This window comes from Mesoplodon mirus (assembly GCF_964341445.2).
Source record: "Mesoplodon mirus genome assembly, chromosome: 1".
Lineage (NCBI taxonomy): Eukaryota > Metazoa > Chordata > Mammalia > Artiodactyla > Ziphiidae > Mesoplodon > Mesoplodon mirus.
The window spans coordinates 89,695,757-89,709,798 of NC_138976.1; positions in this window are offsets into that span (position 1 = coordinate 89,695,757).

Below are 14,042 nucleotides of genomic sequence, written 5' to 3' on the forward strand. Positions count from 1 at the left end.
TAGGCCCGTGAGCCATGGCCGCTGAGCCTGCGCGTCTGGAGCCTGTGCTTTGCAATGGGAGAGGCCACAACAGTGAGAGGCCCGCATACCGCAAAAAAAAAAAAAAAAAAATATCATCAGGAAAGATACATCATCCTCAGCTTCTAACTGGGGAGGAAAAATGTCTTAAAGCTTCATAGGTGTTTCTATTTAGTCTGGGGACCCATGTCATATTCATTGACTAGATAAATACTTGGGGTACTCCATCTTGCTACTAACATTTCAATCCCTTCCAGTTCCATGCAAATTGTGCCTAATACCTGGTCACTAAGAATAATATAAAACAGGACTTCCCTGGTGGCTCAGTGGTTAGGAGTCTGCCTGCCAATGCAGTCCTGGTCCAGGAAGATCCCACACACCACAGAGCAACTAAGCTCGTACACCGTAACTACTGAACCTGAGCTCTAGAGCCTCTGAGTCACAACTACTGAAGCCTGCACGCCTACAGCTCGTACTCCGCAACAAGAGAAGCCACCGCAATGAGAAGCCTGCGCACCGCAACGAAGAGTAGCCCCTGCTCTCCGCAGCTAGAGAAAGCCCGCGAGCAGCAACAAAGACCCAGCACAGCCAAAAATAGATAAATTAATTTAAAAAAAATAATATAAAACCAATCTAAAATTCACTTTCAGGGGAAAAAAGTGTGCAAGGCGTGGAGTCCACTCCTGCAATAGCCTTCTCGTGCGGGATTGCCATTTGAGATTACCCCGCTGGCATTTGACTCCTGCAGCATGTGGAGCCCACTCTCTTGCTAATTTAGCTGCAGGTCAGCCCTCGCTCTGCTTCAGAACAGCATTAAGGGAATTGTCTTCTCTGGCTGGGAAAGACCTTTGGAATCCAGAGAAGGAAAACAAAGGGTGCCCTCCTCAGAGAAGCTGCCAAATGCTCAGACCCTTCAATGTTGAATTACACTTGTCACCCTTGAGACCTGTGTTGCTGGCCTCTCCCGCCCCATCTACAGCGGTCAAACCCTCCCCATTCAGAATCTACAGTGAGCATTCAACTGCTGCAACCCAAGGAGAAAATCCAATACTTTTTCTACATCTCCTTATTAAAGCAAAAATGGAACAGTAACTGCCCAACTCAGCTTATATAAGAAACTCAGTGAATTACATTGCCATGAACTAAAAAAAAAAAAAAAAAAAATCCGTATGTTAGCATCTCTGGGACTGAGACAGCGACAAGAGACTTTCCTTGGGCAGAATGGCAGACCTCTACACTTGGAGCCCAGGCTGGAGTCTGAGTGGTCTTGGGGAAGATCTTCTCTGCCCCTCCTTTCTTTCTCACATGGTTCCTTTTGCCACTTTTTCAGTCTTTGGGACCTTGATCAAGGAGTAGGCAGTTCTACTTTGTCAGCAAAACTGAGCTAGAATACTTCAAGCTAAGATGTAGATGCACTCCTCCTTTTAGCTAAAGATCTTATTTGGGTAAGGAGTATGCAAGTTGACGGAATAATGAGTGAGGAGTGTGGAAGTTGAGGGAATAATGGGCAGAGCATTAGGGCATTTCCCAACTGGGACACTTAGAAAACAATCTTTTGATTGAAGCATAACACACATACAGAGAAGGGCACAAGTCCTATGTGCAGAGTGACTACCCCTATGGTACCTGCACCCAGATTAAAATCAGAACGTTACCCCAGGAGCCCCTCCCTGGGACCCGCCCCTGCTCCTTCCCACAGCCAGGGTGACCACTCTCCTGACTGCTAACGCCACTGACTCATTTGACCTGAAACTAGGATACTTTTAAGAGTCCCAGTAATTATGCTGGGACAACAGGCATAAACCAGGCTCTCTGTGACAAACCCAGATGTATGTTACTGTAAATATTGGTCACATTTGGTCTGCTTCCCAAGGCACTTTGGACTGACCCCAGTTTCAACACTTGTCACATTCTGCATATTTGCTAAATATGCAACAAACTCTTCACTACTGGAGGTCAGTGTGGAGTCTGATTCTTCATTTGTTTTCTCCCAGTACCATTCAGTGACTGTCTTATGCCACCAGATGAAGGACCCAACAAGCACCTAGGTTTCCAAATTCCCCATCCCTCATTATCAGGCTGGGCAGAGAACGTACCGTTTTATCTCCATCCCGAGCTGATGAGGAGATTTTCTGGAGGAAGCTTTTGCCTGAGGAAAGTTTCCTGTCAGCCAAGAGTCTGCTTGGCCCCTTCCTGCAATCAAACATCATATGACCTGTGGCTTTCAGTCTACCCATTCTCTGTGCATGCCTTTCCCACCCTCCTGGCTGTGTATGTGTGTCTGGCGGCAGGGGAAGGCGGGGTAGGGATGGGGACAGAGACTCTCTTCTTGACTGTCAGGCTCCTTGAAGCCCTCCAGGCTTCAAACTTCAGTGTCCATCTTCATAGGACCCACACCATCCAGCTTTAGCAAGAATCTTGTTAAGTCAGTCGAGAAAGAACTCCCACCTTCAATATCTGACAACCCTAAGTATCTGATCAAATTCTCATCCGCCACCCTTGGTACCTGACCACCCTGGCCAGTCTTCAGCAAGAATCCTGTCCAGTCCATTTAGCCACAATGCTCCCTTACTCTTGATGTTTCTTCTTAGCAATTTTCCATCCATCACCCTCGACCCTGCTCCTCAGCTATAAATCCCCACTTGTCTGTGCTGTACTTGGAATTGAGCCCAGCTCTAAACTGAGGTCTCTTCCCTGATTGCAATAATTCCTGAGTAAAATCTGTTTTTGTGCTTTAACTATTGTCAGACTCTGATTTTCCTTGGGAGGGAGGGCACACGCCGTGTACACACGTGTGTGTTTCTTCTTGGTTCTGCTGCCACTGGTCTATGTTAAAACCAAAAGATTCCGTTCCAGCCTCCACCCGCCCCCGCTCCTTGCACCCACCATTTGACCTGCAGGCAAATGAAGCCATTCAAATATTTGCTCATCATGTCATCTGTTCCCATCCGACCTTGCAATTCCTGTCATGCCCCACATGTCAGTTTGAAGCATAACGTCATTAATACCTCCAGTGCACTAATGGATGCTTCACACATGAACGCATTAATGAAATGTGTTATTGTTTTCCCTCACAGGACATTAACAATCTACCTCACGCTGCGTCCCGAAGCCCCTCGGAGCTGCTGAAAACCACCAGCTATCAAATGAACCCTCAGTTCCGCCTCAGTAACTTTAAGTTCAAGTTTATCACTGAAGCGTCACTCATGTGAGAAGAAAATACAAGCCTCTGAGGGCTTTGGGGCCCAGCTTCAACTACCATAAAGAGTAACAGGCAGCGATAGCTGGGGGGTGGGGAGGGATGGGGGCAGCCAGAGCCGCATGGAAACACACCCTGTCAAAATGAAATAGGAAAGATCTGGGTGTCGCTGGGATGATTTGTTTCTTGTTTCTCCCCTTTGTCTATGGGCTGATGGTTTGAATAATGAAGACGGTATTGGTTTTCTTCTTGAGCTCGCCAGCACAGGAGGTCTGCTTTTCTGATGGCACAGCTGACATATTAAAAGGGATTAAAGTTTCTGTCCACGGGCAATGTTTAAATTAGCTTCCTTAAGCCCCAAAGAAATCTTTCCAGCAGATTTGCAAAACGAACCCCAGCACAGCCTGCAGCCACCCTGCACTGGTTGCCTAGACAGAGCCTCAGGGTTCTGTTTGGCCGGCTGTTTTGCAAAATCAGAAGAAAAGGAAAGGTAATTCCTTTTCACCATTGCCTCAGCCAGTATTTCTTCTGTAATTAAAATCGAAAGCTTTCCCCAACAGGTTCTCAGAGGCTCTCCCAGAGAAACAGATTTCTCTTTTCCTGTATAATTAAGCACAAATTGTAAGGTGCAGGGCTTGGCCATAGAGGGATGGATGGTCAGAGGTGTTCCATGCAAGGCTGGGGGACGCTTTTGTGTTTGGTTAGCTCTTAGGAAATGCTAATTTCCTTTTCTCTTGCCATTAGGCACTAATTCCCTGCTGTGCCAGAAATTTTTTGCAGGCTGGGGCCAGAAAGGTGAAGGGAGCTGTACAGCACAAATGCCACAGAATCACCTGCACCAGGAAACTGCTGCTGGGCCAGGAAGGTGATTGTTCACCCAGCGTTTGTGCCAACAATGTACCTCACAACTCCTTTTCTTCTTGTCCTTGGGAGCAGGCCTAAGAGTAGGTACTAAATTCGGTCTCTGACTGTCTCAGGTCGCTAAGCGTGTACCCTACACACGAGGTTCCAATAGCAATTAAGCATCTAATCAAAATCTCCTAGCTCAGGAACAAAAGCCAAGGCTTAACTCTTTCCTGGGCTGCTGACTGCAAGGAGATCCGTGTTGCCTGCCCGTCAGAGCCACGTGTCTGCGTCCCCACATCTACTGCTCTGAAGGGGAGACAGCCCACAGCAAGCTCCCAAGCCCTACAGCACAGATACCCTGAAAGCTCGGGGAGGCCAATGTGTGTTCCTTCTGCTTCTCACAAACACAAGGCAAAACGGGCTGGACCCGCATCACCCTAACACCTCTGCCTCTGCAGGTCTCATCCCAGAAACGCCCTTTCCTTTTAAAGAACCAGGTGGCCAGAACTGTGACCACAGATGACAATTTTTCTCCCATTTTATTTTAGCCCTATGCAAAGAGCCTCTAGCGTGGCCCTATGACTCTGTTCGCCTGGTGTTGACACCTTGTATGATCACCACCTGCCTCTGAGCATAGACAGGATCTGTGACTTTTTTCTAAACAACTGAATATGGCAAAGGTGAAGGGGTTTGGCAGATGTTATAAAGGTCCCAAGTCAAAAGGGTAAATCAAAAAGGAGATTATCCTGTGTGGCCTTAATCAGGTGAAAGCTCATAAAAGAGGCACCGGGCCTTCTACAGGCCAGAGACCCTCCTTGCTGGCTGAAGCAAGCAGCCACACTGAAGAAGCCCACAGGGAGGAACTGCATTGCCTCTAGGATCTGGGGTGGCCTTCAGTGACAATCAGCCAAAAGCTGGGGACCCCAGTCTTGAAGCAACCAGGATATGATTTCTGCCAACAACCTGAATGAGCATGGAAGTGCATTCCCCCCCAGGCTGATGTCCACATGAAAATGTGGTCCACCCAACACGTTTATCAGAGCCTGGTGAGACCCCAAGCAGAGGACCCAGTACCTGGACTCCTGACCCATAAAACCTGGGTTGTTTTAAGCCACTCATTTGTTACTCAGCAAATAGATAACTAATACAATTCCCAAGCATTCAGATCCTACATTTTTAAATGACTGGTGACTCAGCTGTATTGCAGCCATGGTCTTCATCATTAATATCTTCAAATCACCAGCCAATTAATATATTCCTTCTATGCATTGCCCCTTGGGTCCATGGTGCATATTTTTTGAGACCATTGAGCTCTTGAGATATTCTGTCACTCATTTCTCATTTCTTCTCAACCTTGCCTTTTTAGTCACTGAGAGCCCATATTGCAAAGAAAGATCTTAAAGTGAGTAGAAAACTACATTAAACAAAAAGATATGGATCCTATGCTTGACACACAAATATTACAAAGATATATTCTTTTTCTTTTAATCAAGCTTTCACATGCACAAAGAGAAAACCATATTTTATTCCTGCTTGTCTTAAGCCTCATGAAGCCTTCAGTTCATAAACTTCTAGAAAACTTTCAAAGTTCTCAACAAATATGCTTTGTAGTTCAGATCAGTTTAGAAATCAACTGCCATATACCAATAGGATTTTTTCCCCATGGAGTTGGACAAGCTGAACCTATTTATATGGAAGAGCGGGCCAAGAAAGGCTAGGATACTTCTGAAGACTCCAAACGCCAGATATGAAGAATTATTATAAAGTGATACTTTATAGTATATTATAAAGTATGATGTTGGCACAATGATTTAAAAAATAATAAACCAACAGAATAAAAAGAGGTGCCCAACACAGGCCCATGCATGTATTGAAATCTGATATATGGAAGATGGGACATTACAAATCAGAGGGGAACAATGTTCTATATACTGAATGGTACCCCACGTTAGGTTCCCAATATAGGGGTGGGGGATAAATAAGATGGAAGAAATCTTCATTTAGGAATTTAGTTAACTACCAAACAATGAAAAGAAAAAGAGGTAAAAAAAGGTATAAGCCAGTATTTTTAAACTATAACACAGTAAACAGTTATATAAATCATGTTATTCATTGTGTTTTGCAATCATTTATCATTTTAAAACAGTCTAGGGTTAAGAGAGGCTGACTGACCTTTTTAAATATATTAATTACTGCCTATGATTCAGCTCTTAAAAATATATGCTTAATTTGTGATTGAGAAAGGGGATTCTTTTTAAAAAATAGCTTTAACATGCCTTTGGCCTAACAAAAGCCAAACATGGGATGTATTTCAAAATCGTAGGATTGGTCTTGAATTGATAAGTACTGAAGCAAAATAATGGGCATCTAGGGATTTATTATGTATGTGTATGTTTGAAATTTTCCATAACTAAGAAAGTATTTTTAAAAAGGAAAGAAAAAGTGTGTTTGGTAAAGCATTCCAAGTAAGAAAGTTATACAGGGATTTATTATGTATGTGTATGTTTGAAATTTTCCATAAATAAGAAAGTATTTTAAAAAAGGAAAGAAAAAGAGTGTTTGGTAAAGCATCTCAAGTAAGAAAGTTAAACAGTAAGTCCCCTACATACAAACGAGTTCCATTCCGAGAACGCGTTCCCTAAGTCCAAATTGTTTGTAAATCCAACAAAGTTAGCCTAGGTACCCAACTAACAAATCGGCTATATAGTACTGTACTGAAATAGGTTTATAATACATTTCACACAAATAATACATACAAAACAAATAGAAAAAATAAAGAAAACATTTTTAATCTTACAGTACAGTACTCTGAAAAGTACAGCAGTACCAGCTACATTACCTATGCTTTTACGCTTGCTTCTGGACATCCTGGGCTTGAAATAAAGATACTGTACTACTGTACTCTATACAGTTCTATAAAGTACACAGAAGCACAACCACTTGTAGAAGATGCACGCATGTGACAATTTATGCCAGACACTTGAACTTACGTGATTGGACATGTGAATGCATGTTTGCATCTTTGAAAGTTCACAACTTGAAGGTTTGTATGTAGGGGACATACTGTACAGAACTTGTGTGCTATTATTTTAAGAAAACACACATGTATATATGTGCATATATATGTGTATATATATATAGGCATAATAAAATGTGCATTAAAAGTTATGTTATATATATACACACACACACATATATATACGCATGTATACATAATTAACATAACTTTTGGGGGCAGGCAAGTCTACATTCTTACACAGTCATGTTACAGGTGAGGATCCTGATCTCTTCTGGGTGGTTATCTTCTGTTTGCCCTCCCAGGTCCCCTCTCCACCCTTCTCTGGTGAACTGGAAGGGTGAGGTTGACAGGATCCCAGCCCCTGAGACTTCTAACTGGGTCTGGGCCATGGAGAGCATCAGAGAGATGGGAGGGAGGGAGGAGGAAAGTGAAGGCAGGGGATTTGTTTCCCTGGCTTTCTCCCTGCTAGATAGACTCCAAGTGGGCTAACTATGACCTTTTACTGAAGGTTACCGTACCTCTCAAGAAGACCAATTCTCCAGGGGTCCTTTTTCTGCTGGGGTCCTGAAACTGATCCCTCTGTTCTTCCCTTTGGACATAGAGATTGTCTCAGCTCAGCTGCTCCTATCCCCAGATTCCTGCACAGTCCCTCCTATGGGGCTGTACTCACACCCTTGTAACAGTTTTGTGTGCCATCTGTTATCTATTAGGACCCTAATTACCACCCTCTTCATTAAACAATAGATGGTACACAGTTATTATAAATAGAGATGGGGAGATTATTATTCTCTACATTTGCAAATATTTCCAGTATTGCAGTTATGTCCTAGGTGATTTCCAAGCTGGACACAGCAGATATAGGAATAAAGGAAAAGAGAGATGTGCAATTGGGGGGTATCAACTAGATACTTACTGGTCCACGAACCAGTTCCTTTTGCTAATAGACATGGAGGGAACTGAGAAGACAGTCCTTTCTCTGAAAAGCCCCAATTGTGAGAGCAATTCAGCTCTTCTAACTTTCCCCATATCTGGACCTAGACTCAGTGCTATAGGACTATTAGAGCACATCAAATATTGCACTATAGTTACCTGGATACATGTATTTATCTCCCCCAGTAGGCTGTGAGCAATTCAAGGAAAAGAGTCCGTCTTATTCAACTTTATATCCTTGCCATCTAGCACAGTGTCTGGCACATAACAGACACAGTAAATGTTAATTGAATGAATAAATGCCTGCTTGAATAAATGAATGCCAGTGGGGCCAGTGTGTTCCATAGCAGGGCTCTAAACAGAGGCTCTTCTCACCTTCTAGTCACCATCTGGCTTCCAAAAGCAGCACCAAATCCAAATGTGACCTTGGTACCATGGAATAAAGAATCTTTCTCATCTGAATCACTCGCATCTGCCTGGCTACAGTCAACATAAGGTCTTGAGGCTGAGACACACCTTCATTTGTTAAAAGGGGGAGGGGAGCAGATGGCAAATGAAGGTACTAAAGCTCATTAATTCCTAATGGAGTTGTCCTCCTGGATGTAATTAGAACAAAAAGAAGAGCCAAAGGAGGAGGGTTTGGGAAATAAAGTAGGCAGCTGGAAGAGGTTTATGAACGGTATAAACCCTCAGGGAGCTTTCCATTAGAGAGAATAATAATGTCCACACTTCACAATGGCATAGTTCTCCTCAACCAGCAAAACACATCTGCATACATTATTTCAATAGCGTCTCAGGAAATGATTGTAAGACACAGAGGAGAGTTTTATTTTTCCAATTGTGTAAATTAAAAAAGTTAAACTTCTCCTCAGAGAAGTTAAGCCACCTGCCCTGAGTAACATGGCTAGAAAGTTATAGAATAAGGATGGATTTCAAACATTCTGACACTGAATTTGGTCTCCATCCATTCCATGGCTATAAATGGAGAGAGTGACCTTCAGACCAATTCTAAAAAGCATGTGACACTCCACCCAGCTCAGCTATTCCACAGCATGCTCTTTTCTTCCATGCCCACTACCAATCACTTAAAGACAACCAGTTGCCTTCTATTTTTGATTGGCAAGTAGGACACAGAAGTTCTTATGAGCCTAGAGTTTTTATTTCTTTATGTCCCCATGGAAGACCTCAAGCCAAGAGAGAAGGGAACTCTTCCTATTAGACCTAGTTAACTGACTCCATTTCTTCCCACTGTTCCCAACACAAAATAAATTTATTCAAATATGTAGTTGCATTGAAATTGAGAATTACATATTGTACTTTGATCTTATAGGAAGTGTGCAGCATAAATCTGAGATATCAGCATTAAATGCAGAGACTTTATAACTAAGGGCTTGCTAGTAAGCCTGGGTTTTCATACTCAGGTCAGTCTACCCAAAAAGAAGTACGTTACTTGAAAATTGACTCTTTGCATTAAAGTAAACTTGCCCCTTAAAGTCTTCTTCTTCCTCTCTCAAAGACACACAGCTGACTTAGTTCAGAAGCAAGCTGAAAAGAGTAAGGAAGATGTTCTATTTAACCAGCATCAATTGCTTATAACTATCCTGTTCTCAGTATCATTTCCCCCCAAGGAAGCATTCAGCCAACATTTTTATTGGACTGATGCCCAGATTGCTCCATTAATTCATGCAACTACCTTTGTTGGAGTGCTCCAGGCATTATTACTCATGAATCCTACAGAGCACAAATATATCTCTAGAAATACTGTCATTTGTATTACATATGACCTTAAAGCATCTTCATAAATTATACCTTCAAAGCAAACTAGAGAGCACTGAAGTCTTTTGCTATGTTAGTCATCTTAGTTTCACTAAACCCATTGTCTTTTCTTTACATATGCAAAGTAACTAAATTGGTTTTAGTGATCTGGGTCCTTCAGATTCATCAACTTTATCTTAAAGTATATAAGATATATGATCTTCAAATCTGTAATGGTATCTTTCTGCTCTGTGGGTTTCATTGGTTCAAACTTATCTTCCAATTATGTCTTCCTGAGATGTATTCTAGCTATGATGGCGGCTTCTAGGCTGTGGTTTATTTCTGGTACTGTATCTATTAAGTAATCAAACAAGAAAAACAACAAAAATTGTGCTTTGGCTTCATATACATTAGACCATTTAACATGAAACCTGTCCATTTTCAGAGATTTGGGCAACAAATATAGTCACTTAATTATTAAATTAGTTACCTTATCCTAAACAATTGTCAGTAGCACACCATGGTAATAAGAAAGTTCTTTCTCAAAATAATTACCATTTGATTTCCAATTGCTTATAAAACGAGCACTGTTTCTACCCAAAATTTCCATGAAATCTTTTAATAAATATTCTTGTTTCATATTAGGAGTTTAAATGAATAAAGCATTATTCACATAAAGGAAATAAGTACTTTGATCTACTACATTATTTTCAAAAGAAAAGTAGAACCACAATGTATGATGATATCCTGAACATGATCTGGGACACAAAAAAATCAGTATTATCTGTGAAACCCTGAGCAAAATTTCTTTCCTTTGCGGACAGAAAGCAACAATGTCATTCAGCTATTTACATATGGCCCAGATACTAATGAGGAACTGTTTCCTGCTTTCTGTGAAGGAAAAGTGAACTATGAATAAATATCACTGGGGTCATTATCACCTGCACACACAGGTAACTGGTGGCTTGCAACAAAATAGTGTCAGAAGCAAAATGGATCTGTAGCAGGAAAATCTGTCTTAAGGCATGATTGGGGGTAAAAGACTAACTGTGGATAAATATTTGTGGTGCCTGGCAAAGCTCTCCAAGTTCCAAGATGAGGAAAGACCTTTCACACATATATGGAACTTTCCATGAGAGTTCTAGAGCCTTTCAACCTCAGAATATATCTGGCCTATCCTTTTTTCAAAAGGTAAACTGACAGGATCTTGGAGAAATGGGAGTTGAACCTACTCTTAGGGATCTTCAGAGAAGAGGAATTTCAGCTTCCTGGCTTAACTATGTTGCTTCTATCTAGTTTATTTTACATGGCCACACTTATCATGCTTAAAAATCAGCCCAAGTCCACCTGCTATTTTTTTTTTAGCAACATTCACTCATTTATTCAATAATTATATATTGAGCGCCTCTTATAGTCCAGGCACAACTTTAGTAGCTGGGATTCAAGAGAGAACAAAAGAGACCATAATTCTTCCTCTTGTCGTCTTTATTATTCTAGCAATAAACTGTTCAATTCCCAGTAACATCCTTATTTCTTGTATGAAATTAGGTCAACTTCTTTGACCAAAGCTAGTTTTGTTAGAATTTAATTCCTTTAACAAAAAATTCAGTGACATGAAAACCAACATTAGTTTTGTACTCACAATTTGACAGCATTTGGGGCTGGTTCTCTTTTATTATTTGTCATTCTCATGTTTCCTAGAGGTGTACCCTGAACTGAAGAACAGTTTCACTCCATCCTGGAAGGATACCAGTTCAACCGCATACGCATCCCTGAGGGACACAGGAGGAATGTGAAGAAAGAGGGGGCCTAGCCAGCCATATGGCCCATTCAACATTGGGGAAAAATGGAATTGCCTTTACATCAAGTTTCCTAGGGAGGATATAGGGAAAGCCTGTACAGAATTACTACTCCAGCTAATCTGTAACTATTGCTACTACTACCATTGTCCTTTGACCTCATATACATTAGAATACTTGGTCCTCACAGCAACTCCATGAGGAACAGATAAGAAAACAGGCTGGAAAAGGTAAGTGACTTATCTACAATTAACAGCTCTGGTAAATGGTGGTGCTGAGATTCAAACTTATTTCAGGGGTCCGTCTCATGAAAAACCTATGATGTTAGTTATCTAATAAAACCATAGAAAGGGAGGAAAACCTAGGCAGAACACTCTATGACATAAATCACAGCAAGATCCTTTTTGACCCACCTCCTAGACAAATGGAAATAAAAACAAAAATAAACAAATGGGACCTAATGAAACTTAAAAGCTTTTGCACAGCAAAGGAAACCATAAACAAGATGAAAAGACAACCCTCAGAATGGGAGAAAATATTTGCAAAATATTTGCAAATATTTGAAGCAACTGACAAAGGATTAATCTCCAAAGTTTACAAGCAGCTCATGCAGCTCAATATCAAAAAACCAACCCCGTCCAAAAATGAGAAGACCTAATAGACATTTCTCCAAAGAAGATATACAGAGTGCCAACAAATACATGAAAGAATGCTCAACATCACTAATCATTAGAGAAATGCAAATCAAAACTACAATGACATATCACCTCACACCAGTCAGAGTGGCCATCATCAAAAAATCTAGAAACAATAAATGCTGGAGAGGGTGTGGAGAAAAGGGAACCTTCTTGCACAGTTGGTGGGAATGTAAATTGATATAGCCACTATGGAGAACAGTATGGAGGTTCCTTACAAAACTAAAAAGAGAACTACCATACGGCCCAGCAATCCCACTACTGGGCATATACCCTGAGAAAACCATAATTCAAAAAGAGTCATGTACCACAATGTTCATTGCAGCTCTATTTACAATAGCCAGGACATGGAAGCAACCTAAGTGTCCATCGACAGATGAATGGAAAAAGAAGATGTGGCACATATATACAATGGAATATTACTCAGCCATAAAAAGAAACGAAATTGAGTTATTTGTAGTGAGGTGGGTGGACCTAGAGTCTGTCATACAGAGTGAAGTAAGTCAGAAAGAGAAAAACAAATACCATATGCTAACACATATATATGGAATCTTAAAAAAAAAAAAAGTGCTTCTGAAGAACCTAGAAGCAGGACAGGAATAAAGACACAGATGTAGAGAATGGACTTGAGGACACAGGGAGTGGGAAGGGTAAGCTGGGACGAAGTGAGAGAGTGGCATGGACATATATACACTACCAAATGTAAAATAGATAGCTAGTGGGAAGCAGCCACATAGCACAGGGAGATCAGCTTGGTGCTTTGTGACCACCTAGAGGGGTGGGGAAGGGAGGGTGGGAGGGAGACACAAGAGGGAGGAGATATGGGGATATATGTGTATGTATAGCTGATTCACTTTGTTATAGAGCAGAAACTAGCACACCATTGTAAAGCAATTATACTCCAATGAAGTTGTTAAAAAAAAAAGAACATAGAAAGGAATTATTAAACTTTAACCATCATTATTTCATCCTATAGAATGACATAACCCAAGAGAAAAAGATTCAGGTATTGAATATCACTCGTGCATTTTCAGTTCCTTCTGTGAATCTTAGCTACTGTAATAAAAGCATTGTTTTGAGCACTATTTTATATGCATCCTTATATAATAAGACCATTCATTCCTGTATCGATTAAAATTTAAAAGAAACAAATATTCACTGCAGATATCTAGTTCACTTACTTTGAACAAAGTAGCTTCAGGTGCTTCCACTTTTGAAGCTGGAGAAATGTCAGACAGGAACGAAGTTCACTTTAGTTTGGTCCAGGAAGAAAAAAGATTCACAGCTCTGAGAATAAAGAAAGAATCAGACCTTGTAAGGGCATTTGGTTCTAATTAACTAGTGACAAAATGATTCTACACTGCAACTATGTAAAAGTAGCTGAGTTATTTGAGCTAGGAAAGGTCAAAAACAATGATTATGATCAAGATATTATTATTATTGCATATACTTTTGATTATTGGGAGTGAATTTTCCTCTCTCTTTTCCTCATTAAAATTAAAATTTTATGGTTTATCAATTTAAAGTTGATAAGTGAACAAGATAATTTAACATTATTTTGATAATGGAGCATATTCCTTATAAAACATAAATCCCTGGAGGCTTTCTCAGTTCCCCTTCTTCTATGCCCACAAAGCTGCCTCTGTCTAGTATTGAGCCATGGCTTTGCTCAAGAAAGCAAAACAAAACACAAATCATCTAGTGGTAGCAATCTGAATGAAGACCTGGCCCAGAGGACAAAAAATGCGATTTAACATAAAATAGGATGTCATGATCTAAAC